Source organism: Erinaceus europaeus, chromosome 4 (genome assembly GCF_950295315.1).
Source record: "Erinaceus europaeus chromosome 4, mEriEur2.1, whole genome shotgun sequence".
Classification (NCBI taxonomy): domain Eukaryota; kingdom Metazoa; phylum Chordata; class Mammalia; order Eulipotyphla; family Erinaceidae; genus Erinaceus; species Erinaceus europaeus.
In genome coordinates, this window is record NC_080165.1 from 85,475,205 (window position 1) to 85,497,726 (window position 22,522).

The 22,522-nt window shown below is 41.4% G+C and overlaps 1 pseudogene; it reads right to left on the bottom strand.

Annotated features, from left to right (window-relative positions):
• Positions 1 to 5,453, bottom strand: part of LOC132538182 (ribonucleoside-diphosphate reductase subunit M2-like) — a 71,505-nt pseudogene extending 66,052 nt beyond the window's left edge.
• Between the last annotated feature and the right edge of the window lie 17,069 nt (positions 5,454 to 22,522).

Consider the following 22,522-nt stretch of genomic DNA (forward strand, 5'->3'; position numbering starts at 1 on the left):
TTTGCCAACATGAGAAAAGTTAGCAAATGGATCTAATTACCACAGTGGTTTGAGGCTTCTCAACTTCTTTTCCTTTCCAGCTGTAAAGATGGCCTCAGATTGAGCTTCACATTCAGAACTGCTGTCAAAGTCTCACTTTAATGGGCACTTAAATTTAATGTCAAGCTGATGACTATAGAAGACCTTGATTAAATTTGCAAACAGTAGACTCTAACCAAACCAGAACTTTGGAGTTGTATCATTTCGTCTTTCAAGCTTAAATCCCAGAAGTTCTCTTTTCTTCTTTGCAGAGAATTACAGAAGTTTGCTTGCAAAGACCCTGAGTATCAGCAAGACTGCAAAGTGTAACAAGCAAAACATTCTGAATGCTTGCGGAGAAAGAAGAAATCCCTGGGCTTATTAAAATTCTGTATGCATTAAAGATCCTTTCCATTGCTTTAGTCTGCTCGCTCTCATCCCAAAATCTGTAACTATTCACATTTATGACTCTATAATATTATAGGAAGTCCTAAAAAGTTTACTGAATCTTCTTCATGTTCTTTTATACACATTACAATAAGGAGTTTTGTACTGTATGAGCTGATAGAAGCACATTATAGAGAAGCATCGTGAAAGAGAAGATGAAATCTCCACAGTGTCAATGCTTCCACCAGTTACAAATTCCCAACCTTGACTCTTTTCCTCTGCTTTTCCGTCTTTTGTCTATGGTAATCATATGCCTCTCCTCTTTAAAGAGGTAATGAAAGTCTACAAATTAGATCTGTTGAACTCATTCCTTTTCATTGGAAAACTGTTTTGAAGAGACTACTTACTGGCTTTTGATTTTTCTTGGGGGTTCATCTTATAGCATTTGACTCAAGCAGGGTCTGCTTTCAAAGAAAACAAATCAAAACTGTCAAGCCCTGTGAAGCATGAAAAATAAATTGCCTTTTCCAACTCAAAAAAGCACCAGAAAAGAATTTCTATCTTCTTATATAAATCTCTAATCTATACACTACACAAAATACTACATATTCTTCTTTATAGTAAATGACAAGACATCAGACATTATTACAAATAAACTGAACTTGTAATACAACTAATATTTAAACTAATGTTACTTTTGAGTTGGACTAGACACATATAAAAAATTCAGGTATAAGGACAAATTCTTGGGACTGCCAGTATAAAATAGTCTACACTAAGACACATCTACTGTGCTATTAATGACTTTGTTCTTTCAGCTAGTGGGAGCACAGACTTCATAAAAAGAGGACATGAAATAGTAGAAAAAGATAGCCTTGTAAAATCTTGCCAGATAAGAAATACTCTGTTAGAAAATTTTTATTGAATGCAGCAGTGAGAATGTTTTTAATACTTCATTTCTACTAATACAACAGATACATAAATTTGTTTGATTTTTTTCATAGTTACTTTAATTTTGGGGTAAAGACAGCCTGAAGAAGGGACCAGAAAGATAAGTCCCTTGATAAGGTACCTGCCATGTCATGCTCATGACCCAGGTTCAGGCCCCTATAGGCTATGTGAGAAAGCCATAAAGTTTTATTACCGTAATGCCTCTCCCTCTCCATCTGAAAAAGTCAGTGGGAGAACAAATAAGCAAAAGAAGTAATATCTGTCAACATGTTTTTAAAAATGTGTGGCTTTGTAGCTCCTGGAAAATGTGGTAGATAGTCTCAGACAACAGTTGAAAATTGCAAATGATAAAATACTACATAGCTTCTGAAGGGAGACTTAAAGAAGTAATTTGAAATATATATACAGTTATAGACATAATAGTTGACTCATTTCTGTAATCTTGGGAGAACTAATGCAGTTTCCAGTGGAGGAAATGGGGACACAGAACTTGGTGATGGGAAAGGTGTGGAATTATAATTCACAACATGTTGAAGCAGTGCTGCAAGTCTCTCTCCCTGATCTCCTGACTTATGTTTTCAGGAAATAACAAATACAATATTATTTTAAAAATCCCTCTAAGAAAGCTTACTCACTCTTCAAGACTATGTTATGTTGGGGAAGGAAACCTCCTGCTGACTCAACATCTTGGCATTGCTTGAGTTATTCAAACTCTATTGACTGTGTGTTCAGTGCATGTTTATTAAACAAATCAAATAAAGGATAGTGGTGAGTGCCAGTCATTAAGGTCTTTCTTCCTTTCTTGGTTCTCTGATGACAGCATCTCCCAGAGTAGAAGCCACTTTTTTTTTTCCCCCCAGAGCATTGCTCAGCTCTGGCTTATGGTGCTGGGAATTGAATCTGGGATCTTTGGTAACTCAGACATGAAAGGTTTTTTTTTTTTGCATAATCATTACATTGTCTCCCCAGCCATGGTTGTCTCCCTTCCCTCATTAATAAATCTGAAGAGAGGAGAAAGAGACAGAGAGAGAGCGAGAGAGCTCTGCATCTCTCTTAGTGAAATAAACATATCTTTAAAAATTTATTTCACAAGAGAGAAGTCAGCATTGCTACAACATAAGCAGTGTGTGAACCTGGGGCCTCACATATGCAAGTCCAGCTATTTGCCAAATGAGCTACCTCCCTAGCCAGTAGCATTCCCACTATGATATGGTACTCAAGGGCAAAGATAACAATCAACTCATCTTTGTACCCCAGCACAATGCCTGGGGACAAACATTTAATCTCTGACTAAAAGTTTATTGAATGAATAAAATCAACATGTGGCATGAAAGGGCTGTTAACCGGCAACATAGCTCACAGAGGTAGTGTACTTATTTTGATACTCATGCTACCCAGGGTTGAATCTGGCCACAGATAGTTGCTTTTAATCTTTCTCCCTCTGATTCTATCTTCAGTAAAACAGTCCAGAGTGGTGAAGAGCCAGCAATGACCCCACCCCAAAAGTGCTATTATACCCAGTGGTTAATTAGTATACAAAACCTTTGGCAACAAACAGGGTGGGTCTGATGTTCAGTTTTTTTTTTAAAGATTTAATTTATTAATGAGAAAGGAGAGACATAAAGAACCAGACATCACTTTGGTACACGTGCTGCCAGGGATTGAACTTAGGATCTCACACTTGAGAGTCCAATGCTTTATCCACTGCACCACCTCCCAGACCACTGACGTTCAGTTCTAATGCCTAAGTGCTTAACTATGGGGATACATATTGAAAAATGCATTGTTAAGCAATTGTGGTGATGTGATTACACAATCTTACATGGTACAGCCTACAACACTCCAGTGTTCCATGGGATAGCCTAGTGGGGCAACTGTGTAAACTGTGGTTCATATTTAATATTTTTAAAATTTTTACTATTTGATAGAGACAGAGAGAAACTGAGAAGGGGAGGGGAGCAGAGGGAAAGAGACACCTACAGCCGTGTTTCACCATTTTTGAAGCTTTTCCCCACAGGTGGGGACCAGGGACTTGAACATGGGTCCTTGTGCACTATGTATGCACTTAACCAGGTGTGCCACCACCTGGCCCCAATTGTCGCTTATCTTTAAACATCCATAAACCTTGTTAAGTGATGCAGGACTACAATTGTTGAAATCTTACTCTGCTCTGTTTCAATTTATCCCCTCTTCCTTTTTCTTTGCCATACCCCCTACCCCCACACCCACCCCTTCCTTTCTTTGGTTCTTTTCTTTTTACCAGAGCACTGCTTAACACTTGCTCATGGTGGTATTGGGGATTGAACCTGGGATTCATGCCTTAGGCAGGAAAGTTGTTTTGCATGACCATTATACTGTCTCTCCGTTCTTTCTTTCCCCCTCCCCCCCTTTTTTTTATTTCTATAATAACTGTACCTACCGTAGCTTTCTCTAGGTCCTTTTTCTTCTTGTTTATGATGGTGTGGGGGATTGAACCTGGGACTTTGGAGCCTCAGGCATAAGAGCCTCTTTGCATAACCATTATGCTATCTACCTCCCCACCCTTTAAAAATTTACTGGGTGGGGAGAATATATATCATATCTATTAGATAGGGAAAGAAGGAATAGAGGAAAGAGAAAGACACTGGAAGTTGGGTGGTGTACCTGATTCCATACTGCAGCAGGTTTTTTACAGGATTCAATATGCTTCTGAATAAAGTATTCTCTTTTTAAATTTAGATAGTAACTGACTCAAGACAATAAAGGGAAAGCATTCTACAATAGGAAAAAAGGATTAAAACACTTTGACTCCTTATTAATTTTATAGTTTACACTTAAAACAAAATTTACTCGAGTTCATTACTTTCTTAGAAACAATAGTCTAGTTTCTTGCCACTCAGCAAAATTATCATCTTGAATATGGTACTCTCATAAATCTAGTGTTTGTTGACAGCTGAGTTATTATTGTAGCTCAGTGCCAGTATGACAACTTGCTTTCAGTGGCCATTTTTATTTTTTCCTTCCTTCTCTCATATAAACAGAGAATTGAGGGAATGTGGAGAGAGATACCTGCAGCACAACTTCACCACTTGAGAAGCTCCCTCACCCACCCCTGGATCCTTGTAAATGGTATCTTTGTGCTCTACTAGGGGCAACACTACCCAGTCCTATCATCACAGATCTAGTGTTTTTTACCTTGAAAGTAGTTTTAATTTTCTAATAATTTGTTCAATTAAAAATCACTATTTACACGACTTAAAGAAAAAAGTCTTAGTGATTAACAATGGTTGCCAAAAATCAAAATTTCAGGGGTATATTTTTATACCCATACATGATGGGTTTAGAATACTTTTTGCTGCCGGGGTTACCATTGGGTGTTAGTGTCAGCATGATGAACACACACCACTCACAGTGGCCTTTTTTTTTCCTAGTTTTATTTTCTTTATTTGATAGGACAGAAATTGAGAGGGAACACAGAGGGAGAGAGAAAGAGACACAATAGGTGGTAATTATGCTTAGTGAAATAAGTAAGAGATGAAAGACAACTACCAGATGTTTTCACACCAAATGTGTGATCTAGAGATCTGATCACATGAATTTGGAAAACAAAAACAGAAGAAAACTGTTAGGCTTATGAGAACTATAGTGATTCTCTGAGAGGAGAATCTGGGAGAGTGGGGATATAGAACTTTGGTGATGGGTGAGGTGTGGAACTATACAACATATAACTATACAACATATAACTATACAACTATACAACCTTGTAATCTACTAATAGTAATAATAAAAAAGAATTCTGGCCAAGATAGCAGTGAACTAGCAGTTTCTGGATGCCAGTACCACAATGAAAAGTACATCATCTAGAAAAACCAGCACAGAAATGAACTTGAAGTTTAGATAAATTATTAACACCGGAAGAAGTCCAGAACCCAGGCAACGAGTACAGAGAAACTTACAACTAAAGTAAAAATGTCCTCCCTGCTTGCTTGCACACCATTAGTTAGGTCAGGATCTTGCTTCTGCAGCCATCAGTTCTAGTGGGCTCTCATCACTTCTTACCTCTGACTGCTTCTGCTGCTGCCATCTGTATGAGCACCATTTCGGTGACAGCCAACCATCTGGCTGACTGAGTCAATAGTACCTGCTATTTTCAGTCTGCTCCTGACTCAACCTGTGCCAGTTCAGTCCACCTTGATTTAACCCATCCAGTTCCATCTAGACCCTCTGTGGCTGGCTTCAGCCTAAGCCCTCAACTGGTTCAGCTTGTATTAGGTTTATTTAGCCCAAGCTTTGTTTATCCCATAGCACATAGTTTACTAGGCCCTAGCCAGGCCCCAACTTGTGTGGTCACCATAAACTTCCAGTTTGGACCCTTCTTCCCTCTGTACAGTGTCTTTGTGGAGCATCACATAATAGGAAGACATTATAATTCACTTTTAATGTGCAGAATAAGACAGCATCTTGAAGAAAGCTCGAGTTGTACAAACCTCTGAATGAAGACCTCAAAGATATGATCCTAGAGATGCTCACTGAATTGAGAATTATGAAGGACTAGAACAAATTCAGAGAAATGAGGATATTTATAGATAAATGCATAACGATCAGAAGAATGAGTCCAATGACAAAGTGAATCCAAACCTATGTTCACCAATGCACATGATAGTTAAAATGTCAAAAATCAAAGACAGTTCTGAAGGCTGCTGGAGAAAAGCAAAGTGTCACAAAGGAAACCCCATCAGCTTACTTCTCATCAGAAATTCTAAAGGCTAGAAAGGACTGGCAGGATATACTCAAACTGGAAAAGATCTTCACACAGTTTGTTCTGCTTTATATCTTAACTCAGCCACCAGGTTCCAGATGCTACCATGATGCCAACCTGACTTCTCTTGAGCAGATGACTCCACCGTATGTCTTGGAGCCCCGCCTCCCCAGATCTCTATCCCACTAGGCAAACAGAGAAAGAGGGTGGGAGTCTGGATCGACCCATCAACACCTATGTTCAGTGGAGAAGCAGTTATAGAAGCAAGACCTTCCACCTTCTGCACCTCATAATGACCCTAAGTCCATACTCCCAGAGGGATAAATAATAGGGAAGCTATCAAGGGAGGGGATTGGATATGGAACTCTGGGGGTGGGCATTTTGTGAAAATGTACCCCTCTTACCCTATAGTCTTGTCAATATTTCCATTTTATAAATAAAAATTAAAAAACACCCTTAAAAACATGGTTTAGAACTAAGGTACAGGCTAAGGAGGAAAAGTTGGATTTCCACAAAAGGAAAATAGTCTTTTATGTCAGAGTGAAAAAGCTCAGTGAAGGAGTCGTCAATAAAAAAAGATTTTAAAGCTAAAAAAAAGGTACTGTGTCCTATCAGATTGTAAATTTGAAAGAAGTCACAAAGAACAAGCAACAAATGAAGAAATTCATCACCACAAACCCAGACCTACAAGAAATACTAAAAAGACACTCATGAAATGAAAACATTGAATGACTTCACCCATAGGGGATAAACAAATCCATGAAAATAAGCAAAGCTCAACAAAAACTATGGAAATGGACAGAAAGGGCTCGACTATAAATGGGATTAAGTTATTCAATCCCCTTTCTTCTAACTCATCATTTGTATGTAGAAATGTCACAGATTTATGGATGTTAATTTTATAACCTGCTACTTTGCTGAATTTAATTACTTTTAATTTCTTATTGGAGTCTTTGAGATTCTGTAGGTGTACTACATGTGGTTAGGAAATAGTGATAGTGTGATTTCTTCCTTTCCAACACATATACTTTTGATACCTCTTTCCTATCTGATTGTAATGGTGAGGGTCTCCAAGGCTGTGAATATTTCATGGGGAATGCTTTCAGGTTTCCCTGGTGAGGATGATGTTAGCTGTGGGTTTATTATATTGACATGTGGACTTTATTTTACTGATAAATTGTCCTATTCCCAATTTCTGGAGAGTCTATTATAAATGGATGCTGGATCTTGTCAAATGCTGGTTAAGCATCAACTGATATGACCATATGGTTTAAATATATCTTTTTGCAGATTATATTGATTTGTGAATGTTGAACCATCCAAGTTTGCCAGGGTAAGTCCCACTTGGTCTTGGTAAATTATTCTCTTGATATGCTGTTGGATTTGATGTGCCAAGATTTTATTGTGTATTTTTGTTTCAATGTTGATCAGGGATACAGGTCTATAGTTTTTATTGTTATTATTTTATTTACTTATTAGTAATTTACTAGTGATCGACAAGATTGTGGGATAAGGGGTGTACAATTTGTAGTCTTTTCTTGCTTTGGGGATGAAAGTGATGTTAGCCTCATGGAACGTGTTTGGGAGTGAATGCCCATCTTTAATTTCCTGGAAGAATTTGAGAAGAATCAGAGTTAGTTCTTTGAACATCTTACAGAATTCATTAGTAAAGCCATCTGGGTCTGGAATTTTATTCTTGGGAAGATTTTTTTATGACCAATTCAATTTCTGTACTAGTGATTGACCTATTTAAGCTATTAAATTCCTCTAGGTTTAGGCTTGGCAGGTGGTATGATTCTAGAAATTCATCCAATTTCATTTAGGTTGTCTAGTTGCATAGAGGTGTTACCAATATACCTGTAAGATTCTTTGTATTTCCTTATCTTCAGTAGTAAATTTACTTCTCTCATTCTTGATTGCTTTTATCAAAGCTTTCTCTTTTATTTGGTAAGTCTATCCAGTGGTTTGTCTTATCCTTCTGAAGGACCACTTCTTGGTTTTAGTAATCTTTTGAATAATCTTTATGGTTTCTATTTCATTAATTTCTGCTCTGATTTTGACTATTTTCCTCCTCCTGTTGGCTTTTGTGTCTCTTTATTTGCTCTTTTTCTATCAATAGTTGGTGTAGCTGTGACATTAAATAATTACCTTGAGATCTTTGCTTTTTGTTAATGTGGGTTTGTATTGCTATAAAATTTCCTCTTAGGATTGCTTCTGCTGCATCCCACAAGCTCTCATAACTGCTCTCATCATTCTCATTGTTCTCCAACTAATTAAGTTTTCCTTTGGTTTCTTTGAAGACTTAGTTGCTATTCAGAAGTATATCATTTAGTCTTCATATTCTGAGAGTGTTTCTTTCTTCTTTTGGGGGTTGATTTCTAGCCTCAAAGCTTCAGGAAAAAAAAAAAAAACAACAACCAGGGACCAGGAGGTGGCACACCTGCTTGAGCACACATATTATAGTGCACAAGGACCCAGGTTCAAGTCCCTAGTCCCCATCTGCAGGGAGAAAGCTTCATGAGTGGTAAAGCAGGGCTTCAGGTGTCTGTCTCTCCCTCTGTCATCCCCTTCCCTCTTGATTTCTGTCTCTATCCAATAAATAAATACAATTTAAAAAATTAAAAAAAAAACATAAAAACCTTTTTGGGGCTAGATGGTGGCATATCTGGGTAAGTGCACATATAACCATACATAAGAACCTGGGTTTGAGCTCCCCTCCCCATGGAAAAAGCATCATGGGCAGTGAAGTATATCTGTAGGTGTGTCTCTTTCCCTCTCCATCTCCCCTCCACTCTCAATTTCTCTGTCCTGTCAAATAAAAATAGAAAGAAAAACAAAAGGAAAATATTACTATCTAGAGCAGTGGATTCGTAGTGCCAGCACCATGCCCCAGTGATAACCCTGAGGGCAAAAAACAAATGAACAAAAACAAGCAAAAAAAACCTTTTTATCTTAAGGTTCAGAAACTTGAGAAGAATATATATGAATATATGTTGGGGGCTGGGCCCACTGTCTGGGAAGTCCAGGCCATTGTTTCCATGAGAGTCTGCACAGGTAGACCTTAGACCCTCCCCCCTCTGGGCTGAGATATGACAGTTCCATCCTGACCTCTGGATTTATGAAGGTTGGACCCCCAGACATGGGCACCTTTCCATATGTGCCACTCCTCCCCCTTTTTTAAAAAAAACAAAAGCCATGAATTACTGTGTATGGCTAACTTGAAAACCTTGTAAACATCCTGATTGCTCAGCTGCCTCCCTCCCCCCTACCCCCCAAAGTGCCTGCAATCTACCTCCGGAAAATATATATTGTGAAGCCTGTGATCAAACCCTGTATGTTAACCTTTTACTTGTGATCAAATAGTCTGTAGGACAAAATGTGACTATGCATTGTGTTTCTCTGTGTTCGGGTTAATGATTATCTCAACCCTCCCCTTCCCCAAGCTATGGGTATATCTACTTGCTTTTATTCCCATAATAAACAAGATGATCCCTTGAGGCTTTCCTAGAGCTGGTTTATTTGTCTCTCCGTGCACTTTGCCCTCACCATGGGGAGCTACCTGAGGACTCCCAGGGAGCCACTCTGACCTCCATGACCCAATGGCTGGGGAGGCAGGGGGCCCGGAGTGAGAGCCCGCAAATATATACTCATTTCTTTTGGGATGAAATACATCTCTTTAGTTCATCTCACCTGATTTCATTTAAGGCCTTTATTCCCTTTTTATCCTTTTTTTTTTTTTTTTTTGTCTTGATGGTGTTTCTTGTTTTGAGTGGTGTGTTGAGGTCTCCAACTAATACTGTACTACTGTTGATGTCTTCCTTAAGGTCAGTAAGTACTATATATATATATTTGGGTGCCCACATATTGGGAGCATATATATTGCTTTTTGCTATCTTTACCTGAAAGTCTAATTTATCTGAAATAAGAGTAGCTATTCCTGCCCTTTATTTGCATTATTGGTTCCATCTTTTACTTGGAATTTGTCTTTTCCTTCAGATGTATGTTTTCTGGAGACATTTAGTAGATTTTGCTTTTTAATCCATTCAGTCACTGCAATTCTTTTAATTGGTGAATTTGGACCATTTACAATTAGGGTGATTAGTGAAATGTAGTTTACTTAAAACCATTCTGATTGCTGTTGGAGTTGTTTTATGTACTTGTTGATTTGTTTGTTTTTTCCTGTTCATTCTACTTGTTTTATGTGGTTTCCTATCCTGGCCTCACATACTGTTTCCTATTATCTCTGGGCTATATTTTGTTTTGTGATTATCACCAAAATTGTATTTACTTACATCTCCACTTGTGTATTTTAGGTTGGCTTTGATTTACCAACATTTGATTATTGTATGGCTGAAGTTCAACTCACTTTTACAATCTTTTTATTTTATATTTATTTATTCCCTTTTGTTGCCCTTGTTTTATTGTTGCAGTTCTTGATGTCGTCATTGTTGGATAGGACAGAGAGAAATGAAGAGAGGAGGGGAAGGCAGAGGGGGAGAAAGACAGACACCTGCAGACTTGCTTCACCACCTGTGAAGCAACTCCCCTGCAGGTGGGGGAGCTGGGGGCTCCAACTGGGATCCTTACGCTGGTCCTTGCACTTTGCGCCACATGCGCTTAATCCACTGCGCTACTGCCCGAATCTCTACAATCTTTTTTCTTGCTGCTTTTTGTCTTCCTTATTCCTATCTACCACTGATTACCTCCTTTTATTAAAATTCCTTTGCTTTTCTTTTAATGCAGGACTCCTTTTAGTAATTCTTGCAAGGCAGGGTTTGTGGCAAAATCTTTCAGCTCTGTATAGTTGAGAGTTTTGTATTTCCCTCATATTTAAAGGATAGTTTGGCTAGAGGAGTCTTTCAAATCTTAATTCATTCTCTCTCTCTCTAGTGAGGATAGCCAATACCTTATCTATTTTATATATCCTTTCAAAGAACCAGCTCTTGGTTTCATCTTCTGAATCTCCTTTTTGGTTTCTATTTCATTAGTTTCTGCTCTGATTTTGATCATTTCTCTCTTTCTGCTGAATTTTAGGTCTCTTTGTTGCTCATTTTCTAGTTACTTTTGTTGTAATGTTAAGATAGTTTATTTGAGATCTTTTTTCTTTGTTCATGTGGAACTTTACTGCTATGAACTTACTATTGCTTTCACAGAATTCTATAGGGCCTGGTAACTTTTCTATATTTGTTATTCTCCAGGTAACCTTAAAATTTTTTTATTTCATTAACCAAGGTGTTATTCAGAAGCATTCTGTTTGGTTTCCATATTTTTTAGGTATATTTTGTTGATTTCTAGTCTCATACATCATCATCTGAAAACATCTTTAAAAAATTCAATCTTCACATACTTATTAAGACTGCCTTTATGCTTGAACATAAGGTCAATCCTTGACTGTTGCACATACTCATTTTATTTTTAAAAAAGTCTTTAAAAAATATTATCTTTGTTGGATAGCCAGAAACTGAGAGGGTAGGAGGAAAGTAAGACACCTGCAGTAGTGCTTTGTTGCTGAGGAGTTATTCTGATGCAGTCTCTGCCCCCAGGTTTTACTACGCCACACAAAACCCTAGCATTAAAAAAAAAAAAAAAAAACCCTAGCATTGCCCCCTTCAACCAATCCTGGCCCTACATGTCACCTCTGGTTGTCACCCAATAAAACCCCCCCTCATCCCCCCCCTCTCTCTGGGCTCTCAGCTCTCCCTCTCTGAGGTCTCGCTCCCTGCTCCCCCCCCATGGTCAGCCATTGCTGGCTGGCTCCACGTGGTCTGAATCAAACCCCCCCCCCATCCTATAATAAAGATTTGTGTACCCCTTTGCTCTGGACGTCCACTCTCTTCTCCGTGGTGCAGCCCGACACCAGACCACCACAATAACATATGGCGCCCATCCTGTCCCGTACCCACACCACACCCGGCCTGAGGTCTCCGAAACCGCCCAGACACAGGTAAGTGGCATCCGCCCACTTCTGTGGCCCTGCGTTTCCCTCCACCATGGGAAATTTCTCATTTTATGAGGAGGTGTCCCAGTCATTATTTCTTGACCTGGGACAGATTCGCGCTGTCATAAACGGTTTAATTTTTGCTACCCCTTGGATTTTTTTTAACTGTGGTCGCCACTTTCAAGATATGTAAAACGTGGTATGCCATAAGGAAAAGTGACCTTGAGGCTGAGGTACAAGAGTTAAATCACATGTGCTTAAGACTTAGACGTCCTAAGTGATCAGCAGCTAAACCCAAGAATTCCGTTCCCACAGACACGCACACATGTTCGGAAGCTCCTCCTCTGACCCCGCCCCCTTCTGCCCTGGTTTCAGCTCCGCCCGCAGCTTCTGCGTTCCTGAACCCCACCCCTGCCCCTGCCACCCTGGTTTCAGCTCCACCTGAAGTTTCTGCAACCCTGAACCCCCCCCCCCCGGCCCCTGGCGCCCCGGTTTCAGCTCCGCCTGCAGCTTCTGTGTTCCTGAACCCCACCCCTGCCCCTGCCGCCCTGGTTTCAGCTCCACCTGAGGTTTCTGCGACCCTGAACCCCCCCCCTGCCCCTGCTGCCCTGGTTTCAGCTCCGCCTGCAGCTTCCTTGTTCCTGACCCTGCCCCCGGCCCCTGCCTCCCCGGTTTAAGCTCTGCCTGCAGCTTCTGCGTTCCTGAACCCCCCCTGCCCCTGCCGCCCCAGTTTCAGCTCTGCCTGCAGCTTCTGCATTCCTGACCCCGCCCCAGGCCCCCTGCCGCCCTGGTTTCAGCTCTGCCCCCGGCCCCTGCCATTGCGGTTTCAGCTCTGCCTGAGGCTTCCTCGTCCCTGACCCCGCCCCCTGCTGATAGGTCACCATTAAGGGACCTAGTGGCTGAGATACGAGAGCTAAAGGATATTTTTTCAGCATTTAGAATTTTAAACCATGTGCAGTCCACCCTGGGAGCTCTGTCCCCGTATATATGTGTTTAGTCTCCCCTGCAGCCACTACAGCAGTTTCTACGGCACTTTCCACTTCTGTAGCTCCCTCCCCCATGCCATCGGACCAAATCCACACATTCCTGGTAAACTTGGCCCCTTCTAAACAAAACCCTCAGCCGTGGCAGCCATATTCCTCTAAAGCATTTGGAACACTCAGACAAGCAGTCAGGGAGGACGGAATGCATTCTCCATGGACCAAGTCCGTCTTGAGGAGCTTTTACCAGCATTTAAATACACCACAAGAATGGAAAGATCTGGCTCGTGCTACACTCCCAGACCCACTCTATCTTCAGTGGCAGGCATGCTTCCGCGATGAGTGCTCTAGACAATCGCAGGAAAATAGTAACAAACAGGTGGAATGGAATTCTGATGCCTTGTTTGGAGCAGGAGCTTATAAATCTGGAGCTCAGCAGGCAGAAGGCAGGTTTCCAACCGGTTATTTTGAACAGGTACGCATCTGTGCAACACAAGCATGGGAAAGGGTGACCACACCCGATGTAGATCTGTCAGCTCCCATTAACTCTTTTCACCAAGGCTCTGATGAATCATTGGCGAGCTTCATCTCAAGGGTGAAGAGAAGCTTAGAGAGAAAGGCTTATAATCCTGATGTCCGCAAACTACTCCTGCACTCTATTGTCTGGGAAGGCATGACACCACAATTCCGTCAGCTATGCCTTAATCTTAAACACCTACACCCAGATAATTGGATTCTAGCGACACAGGAACTTACATCAGGCAATTATGGGGCACCCGCTACGACACAGGTCTATGCAGTTGCCCCACGTAAGCAAAACGGGGCCTGCTTTCAGTGCGGTCGCCAAGGACATTGGCGTAACCAATGTCCTGATAAGTTGCGACCACGCCTCCAGTCAGGGAAACCACACCTCCAGCCAGAGCAACCCCGCTTTCAGTCAGGGAGCCAGAGACCACGTACTGTTTGTCCAAAATGTCGTAAGGGGTTTCATTGGAAGAGAGATTGTTGATCCCAATTTCATAAAGATGGTTTGCCCCTGAATGGTACAAATTCGGGGCATGAGATATTGTGGACCACTCCTGTTTTAGAACGGGGCCACCCTTCTATGACAGTAAAGATTGGCAATATTCCTTTTAAATTTTTGATTGACATGGGGGCAGAAAAGACGATTTTAAGGCAAGAAGAGGTTCCCCAAGATTGGGAACTTATCCCTGGACCAAGTTTACATGGGATAGGAGGGATGACCAGAGCATTTTGCACATGAGACTCGCTCATGTGGGAAGACCCAGAAGGTTCTACCGGACACTTCCGCCCTTTGGTAGCTAATATTAGCACCAACTTACTGGGCAGGGATCTTCTGGAATGTCTTGATGTTAGGATATCCACAGATGCCTCTGCAGAGCGTAAAACGCATTCCCGCGATACCAGGTCTATTCAGCACCCCCAATACTAAATGCCACTGTTCGTAGCCAAACACCCCACTTAAGCTGGCTTTCTAATGTGCCTGTCTGGGTGGAACAGTGGCCTTTACCTAGGGATAAGCTAAAAATTTTAAAAGAGCTCGTCTGAGAGCAGTTGTCCTTGGGACACATTCATCATTCTCGAAGCCCATGGAATACTCCTGTCTTTGTGATTAAAAAGCGCTCAGGAAAATGGCGCCTCCTTCAAGATCTCCGTGCAGTAAATAAAACCATGCAGGTCTGGGGCTCCCCCCAAAGGTGTTTGCCTCTTGCTTCTGCAATTCCCACGGGAATTCCAATCATAGCTATTGATATACAAGATTTTTTTTTCTCTATCCCCTTGCATCAGCGAGATTGTAAACATTTTGCCTTCTCTGTTCCATCTATTAATAACGCCAGCCCTGCTGATAGATTTGAATGGGTGGTGCTGGCCCAGGGTATGGCCAATAGTCCTACAATTTGTCAGGAGGCTGTTAAATCTGCCCTTGTCCCATATATTCATAAGGGCCTTAATATTTTTCATTATACAGATGACATTTTAATATGGGGAAAATCAGATACAGATCTCTATGCCTTACGTGATTTTCTCATTCCTGCATTAAAGAAAAGCAGCCTTAAACTAGCCCCTGAGAAGATACAGCTAATCCCTCCAATATCCTTCCTAGGTTCAGAGATTTCTCTAACGCAAATTCGTCCCTTAAAACCTAATGTTACCTTCCCTTCTAACCTTACTCTTGCTTCTTTACAAAGTTTTCTAGGAAATTTAAATTGGCTTAGGCAGTATCTCTATCTGCCCACAAGCTGCCTCCAACCACTGTTTGACCTGTTGAAAGGAAACAAACAGCCCTCTTCAAAACGTAAGTTAACTCCTGAGGCCTCCTTGGCACTGGAAAGGGTTAACCAGGCCCTCCAGCACATGCACCTTGTTCGATTCTCCCCCTCCTCTCCGGTAAACCTTCTAATCTTCAACTCCACCCCCACTGTGGAGTAGGGGCACTGTGGCAAGACCATGGGGTTCTCGAATGGCTTCACACGCCAGTAGGAGGAGCTCCAAGACTCCTCACTGAGATAGACGCGTTAGCATTCATGGTTCGCCAAGGGAGAAATAGGTCTGTGCAGGTCTTAGGGAAAGAACCGGATTTAATCATTCTGCCCTTTTCTCTCACAGATACAGAGTGGCTTATACGCCATCATTCCCGCTTTGCCATAAGCTTTGTGGGGTTTCCAGGACAAATAGATAACCATTTCCTTCTAATAAATTGATAGCTTTTTTACCTCTTCTGCCTCTACTAGCACCTAAACTTTTCTCTCGGGATCCCATTCCCTCTGCTCCTACATTCTTTACTGATGGCGGAAAAAGGGGAGCTGCTGCCCTTATATATTACCCAAACAATCTCCTAAACCTTTGCTGAGCTTCCTGATAATTCCCCTCAGTACAAAGAACTTTATGCTGTTTTTCTTGCACTAAAAGCTGTACCAGAATTCTTCAACCTTTTTTCTGACAGTGTGTATACTATTAACTTACTTCCATGGCTTGCTCGTTCTTATGTGAAAATTGATGAAAACCCACTTTCTCCTCTCTTGATTCAAATCGCCTCTATGCTCTGTTCTCGAACCCAACCACTGTATATTCAACACCTTCGTTCTCACAGCCCTCTTCCTGGTTCCCTGTCCGAAGGGAATGCCGCAGTTGACCGCCTTGCCTCCACAGGAACTTTCCCAGTCTCTGTCTCTGATCCTGCTAATTTTCATTCTCTAACCCATGTTAATCTTAAAGGCCTTCGAGCTCGATTCCCTGATGTTCCTGTACCACAGTTAAAACATATCCTCGCTACAGAGCATGTGCAAGTCTCATAAAGACACCTGCTATCCAGACCCTTGGGGTTAACCCCCGAGGTTTAAAAGCTAATGCTATTTGGCAAATTGATGTCACCCACATACCAAACTTTGGCAAACAAAAATATGTGTTTGTCTCAATTGATACATTTTCTAAATTTATGTGGGCTACAGCTCAGACAGAAGAAAGTGCTAAAAAGCTTGTAAGCCATATGCTCTCTTGTTTTGCCGTTATGGGGGTCCCATTATTTTTGAAAACAGACAATACACCTATGTTTACAAGCAAACAATTTAAAGATTTTTGTTCACTCATACCACGGGCATTCCCTACAATCCACAGGGACAAGGCATTGTCGAGAGGGCCCATCAAACTCTGAAGGCTCAACTAAATAAAGATAAAGGAGGAACATATCCCCCCAATATCCAGCTAGCAAAAGCCTTAACTACGTTAAATCTCTTTAATATTTACAATAACTCGGCCTTACCCCCTATTATTCTTCACTGGCAAACACCATCTACCCTCCCATCTATTAAGGTCAAATGGAGAGACCCACTCGATAAAATTTGGAAAGGTCCTGACCCATTATTGACCATGGGAAGGGGTTTCGCATGCATTTTCCCTCAAAATTTCTCTAAACCTGTCTGGGTTCCTGCCCGCCATGTCCGACAATACCCGCAGGATGGCGCTGTTATTCCTGAAGAACAAGAAATACTACAAGAGGACCAGATGCAGGATACATCCCAGGACCCGTAATACGACATGGCAGAACCTGCAAAATCTGGCTCACAGAGACCTCTCTCCTACCCTTTCCCTGTATGTATGTCTTATGTTATAACTGGCCAGTTTTGTGAGTGAGTGTGTTGAATGACAAAAAAAAATTTTTTTTTGCATGACCCATCTGCTTGGAGTACTCTAAAAGGTAATTGGCTTTATATAAAAATGCTGGACGCAGCCAAAGTTTCTGGAGACGTCCAGAAACATTCCAAAAATTTTTTTCTTTCTCCCTCTTTTGAATTTTATATATAGTTTTGGTTTATATGTAAGTGTTTAGTCTTAAACTGTGTGACTAATGACAGATTAAAATTTGTTTTTAAATAATGTGTTTTTATAACAAAAGTTCTTTTTCCTCCAGTTTGTTATAACTAAATGTTTATGGGTATGTCTCAAGTTTGGTAACACTAACTTAACGGTCAAAAGTGTAACCCTACAGCTACACTTTTACCAGATTAGGTAAAAATTAATTTGTTAAGGTAACTTACTATTTAGGTAAAAGTCTAAATGTTCAACGTGACTATTCATTCCCAAAACTAAACTATATAAATTTTATATACAGGACACCTTTGAAGGGCCCCCAAAGGTGCCCTGTAAACTATCTTGTGGAAATTAATCCACAACAGATCTGGCATCAATCTGGCACTGTAAATGTTAAAATCATTGTCACGAATATGCGTTAACTCTCTAAGCAATTTGAGTGTGTTTAAAATACATATTTTAGCTAAAATTGGTCTCAAGATCCTGCGGTAGAGGCTGCTACAGGAGGTCACATTAGATGACCTTTAAATAAAATCATAAAGAGATCCTAAACCAATTATAATCATCGAGGTATCAACTATAACAAACCTATAACTTGTTACAAGTTCAAATTAACCACGAGAAGCAGACTGTGTTTCTTTCACAGGAATCCCGGAAAAACCATCTGAACCCCTGCACACCCTGACGTCACCCACTAGATGGCACGACTACCGTGGCACACCCCCCGAAACCCTAGATGTCACTCAATGCGATCTGAAGAACCTGATACACAGACTCCAAGGACAGAACTTTCTTCATGCCTGGTTACCATTCCTGCTTCTGACCTGCTTGTCACGTGTTGGCAGTTCCAGCTGGCTATCTACAGAAAAGCAACATTGCAGCGGCTGACCTCCCTCATGCAGCGTTGCATCCCCTGCCAATTCTTCCCCTAGCCATCTACTTCGGACTGAGACTTGTATCGGACTTTCTGACATACCCTATATACATTTTACACAATTTTGAAGCAGCTTATTTCCCTTCACGCTGCTGGTTTTTCATAGACTGATCCTGAGTAATTCATAGACTTTACAGACTATTGCCTTGAGGACTATACAATGCCAAATAGCCCCTCTGTTTGGTGGGTCATGCCTCCCGCCTCCCCCTCATTATGTACCCTCGCCCCTTTCCCCACCCAAGCAGGGAATGTTCCTTTACACACCAATCCTTCCCTTCACACCACACTGGCTTTTACTACTCCCCTACTTGTCCCTTCCTATTGTTATATCATTTAGGCTTATGCCCAAAAGGTTTCTGCCCCATGATAGTCTTTTACAGACTTTGTACATCTTATGCAATTACTAGATAGAAAGATAGAAAAGATGTAGAGATATTGTGAAGAGATGGTTGAGCAGGCTGCGCTTAAACCTATGAGATGAGTCTCTCCAGGTAAGTCTCTCTCTCTAAAGAGGGGTTGAGCACAGGAGGACGCATAAATCTCACAAGGTTCGCAGCCATTTAAGCCTTCCATCCTCCACAGAAAGTCCTACATCTTCCCACCTGAGCATGGCATTCCTCTAAAACATTTAAGCCTGTTCCATTCCATTTTTCTTTACTGTGTCCATTTAGATATAAAGGGATAGGAGGAGATGTTGCTGAGGAGTTATTCTGATGCAGTCTCTGCCCCCAGGTTTTACTACGCTACGCGAAACCCTAGCATTGCCCCCTTCAACCAATCCTGGCCATACATGTCACCTCTGGTTGTCGCCCAATAAAAAGTCCCCTCACCCCCCCCCCCTGGGCTCTCAGCTCTCCCTCTCTGAGGTCTCGCTCCCTGCTCTCCCCCCCTGTGGTCGGCCATTGCTGGCTGGCTCTACGTGGTCTGAACCAAACCCCCCCATCCTATAATAAAGATTTGTGTACCCCTTTGCTCTGGACGTCCACTCTCTTCTCCACGGTGCAGCCCGACACCAGACCACCATAACAGTGCTTCACTACTTACAAAGCTTTCCTACTGCAGGTGGAGACTGGGGGCTTGAATCCAGGTCCTTGTGAATTGTAACATGTGTGCTCAACTAGGTGCATCACTATTCGACTTCCATATACACTCATTTCTTTTAGCTCACAACATTCTGATATTACCTGTTAAGTATTGAGTCAAAACACTAATTGGGGATACAAAACTTTGGTGGTGTGTGTGTGTGGAATTATACATTGTATCTTGCAATCTTGTAACATACTATTAATAAAATTCTTTAAAAAATAAAAAAACTGATCTCATTGTCATTTGCTTGAATTGTTTCTGTCACTTCTTCCTCTTTTTTATATTTTGTAGTTGTCTCAAACACATTATGTGTTTCTGGGTCTGTTTTACTATTCATCACTTTGAGCTATGTGTACCTCTTATTTTTAAATTTTATTTATTAATGAGAACAGTAGGAGAGAGAGAAAGAACCATACATCACTCTGGTACATGTGCTGCCAGGGATCAAACTCAGAACCTCATGCTTGAGAATTCAGTGCTTTACTCACTGTGCCAACTCCCAGACCAGTAATAACAAACTTCTTTAGCCTTTGTATGTCTGCAAAGTTCTTGGTTTCTCATTTATATTTTCATAACTTTGAGAAGTAAAGTATTAGTGGTGAGCAGTTCTTGTATTTTTAATAAATGTAATATTCTACTCACTCCTGGCCTCCATGGTTTCTGCAAAATCTGATGAAAGCTTGGTCATGATGCCTTTCTTCTTTCTCTAACAGTCTACAATATTTTTTTGTCCTTGACTGAGTTTTGATAATTTTTTTATATTTACTTATTTTCCCTTTTGTTGCCCTTGTTTTTTTTTATTGTTGTTGTAGTTATTATTGTTGTTGTTACTGGATAGGACAGAGAGAAATGGAGAGAATAGGGGCAGAGAGGGGGGGGAGAGAAAGATAAGACACCTGCAGACATGCTTCACCGCCTGTGAAGTGACTCCCCGCAAGTAGGGAGCCAGGGGCTCAAACCTGGATCCTTATGCTGGTCCTTGCGCTATGTGCGCTTAATCTGCTGCACTACCACCCAACTCTTGATGATTTTACAATGACACGTCCTGGTGTGTAGGTCATGTTGTGTTTAGGAAATTGGGTGCTTCTCCTTCCTGAGCATCTATGTCCTGATTGTTCCCTAAAATTTGGAAAATTGTTGTTCTTTCTTTGAACATGGTCTCTGCTCCCTATCTTTCCTGGGATTTATATTTTACTATATGTGCCTTTATAATGGAGCTTTATAGTCTCTTAACTTGTTTCATTTGTCCTAGTCCTTTCCCCCCCATCTTCTATTTTAGAGACTGTAGCTATTTTATCTTCTTTTTTTTTTTCCCTCCAGGGTTATTGCTGGGCTCGGTGCCTGCACCATGAATCCACCGCTCCTGGAGGCCATTTTTTCCCCCTTTTTTGTTGCCCTAGTTGTTGCAGCCTTGTTGTGGTCATTATTGCCATTGTTGACGTTGCTTTGTTGTTGGATAGGATAGAGAGAAATGGAGAGAGGAGGGGAAGAGAGAGAGGGGAGAGAAAGATAGACACCTGCAGACCTGCTTCACCGCCCGTGAAGCGACTCCCCTGCAGGTGGGGAGCCAGGGGCTCTCTGAAGTTCTTTCCTCTGCATTATTAAGTCTATCTCTCCTTGTCACACCCTGATTTTCACCAGTCACTTTTCCGGACTAGCTTCCCAGGTGGGAGTCAGATGACCAGGGACTCATGGCTGAGTGGTATGCAGATCAGTCTTTATTCAAGTGGAACGCAGCACAATCTACCAAGCTAAGCTAAACTAAAACTAATATACTTGCCAAGTAGGGTGTAAACTGGATGTGATGCAGAGAGGGTGGAGAGAAAAGTGACTGGTGAAAATCAGGGTGTGACAAGGAGAGGGGGCAGAGCAGGCGAGAATTCTACCACTGAACCACCAATGCCCTGGAGGGAGGGTGGTGCTTAGTTAACAGTGGTTATGCAAATAGAATACAGTGTTAAGCAGGGGGGATTAAACAAATGCCATGCAGGTATGCTGGTGTTTAGTTAAGCAGGATTAGAGACAGAAGCTTTAAGCCAGGGGAGCTGGCAACACAGGACCTGGCATCCCACTTTTGCCAGACTCTCTGATACCATGCATGGGCTCATCTGAGTACTGAACAGGGGAGTCACTTTCCTAGTCCTCATGTTTAAGGCTAATTTCACTGGAATGGCTTTCCCCTGCAAGAATTTACACACTGTGAGACTATCTCTGCCTCCTGCTTTTATTGACTTTGCTCTCTACCACAACAGTGAATCCTTTTAGGCTGATTAGCACTTTGGTTCCATTGGAAGAGGCTTCCTGATGTAAGATCTTAAGAGTCTGTAGTCTCTTCTTTTGCAGAGTCCCCTGGCTTGCTGGCCATGCTGTGTTTCTACTCTTCCTTCCAGCACTCCTTAGAGACTGCTCACCTTTACCTAATTAAATTTTATTCTAAAAATCCTAGCAGTGTTCTGATATTGTTTGTGGTGATATTTTGCTGTCATACTGGTTATTTTAGGGTAGCTTCATTAGTGGGTGACTGAGCATGGCTCCAACTATGGAAGTCAAACTATATGACTCAAGATAATGAATGTGGAAGGGTTACATTTCAACATTCTTTTAAGAGTCCCAGATGTATAGGGTGGATGTAGAGACCATAAGAGTCCCAGATGTATAGGGTGGATGTAGAGACCAACATTCTTTTAAGAGTCCCAGATGTATAGGGTGGATGTAGAGACCAAGGAAATCATTAGCTAGATAGGGTCTCTAAAGGGCACTGACCCACAATGCAGAGAGGACATTATCTGCTTAGGCAAAAAGTGGGAGGGCATTAGTGAAACATGTCTATTCTATAATCATCTACAATACTTACAAATATCAGAACATTCATTTCTGAAGTGAATGAATTAATGAATTAGCTATACCTATTTGGCAACTCATATCAACTACATGGAACTGGAGGATGAAATGAAACACTTTGTACTTTCCTTACAATCTTGTTGCTTTAGTACTTATATTTCTCATGAATTGGCCTCCAAAGTAAATGATTTCCATAGTTTGCCCACACTCAGAAGACCCAAAGTCCCCTTCCTGATGTGGAATAGTGCCAGTCCCTATTCAGGGCACCATTTGCTGGTCTAGCTTCGCGGGCAGGAGACAGATGACCAGGGACTCATGGC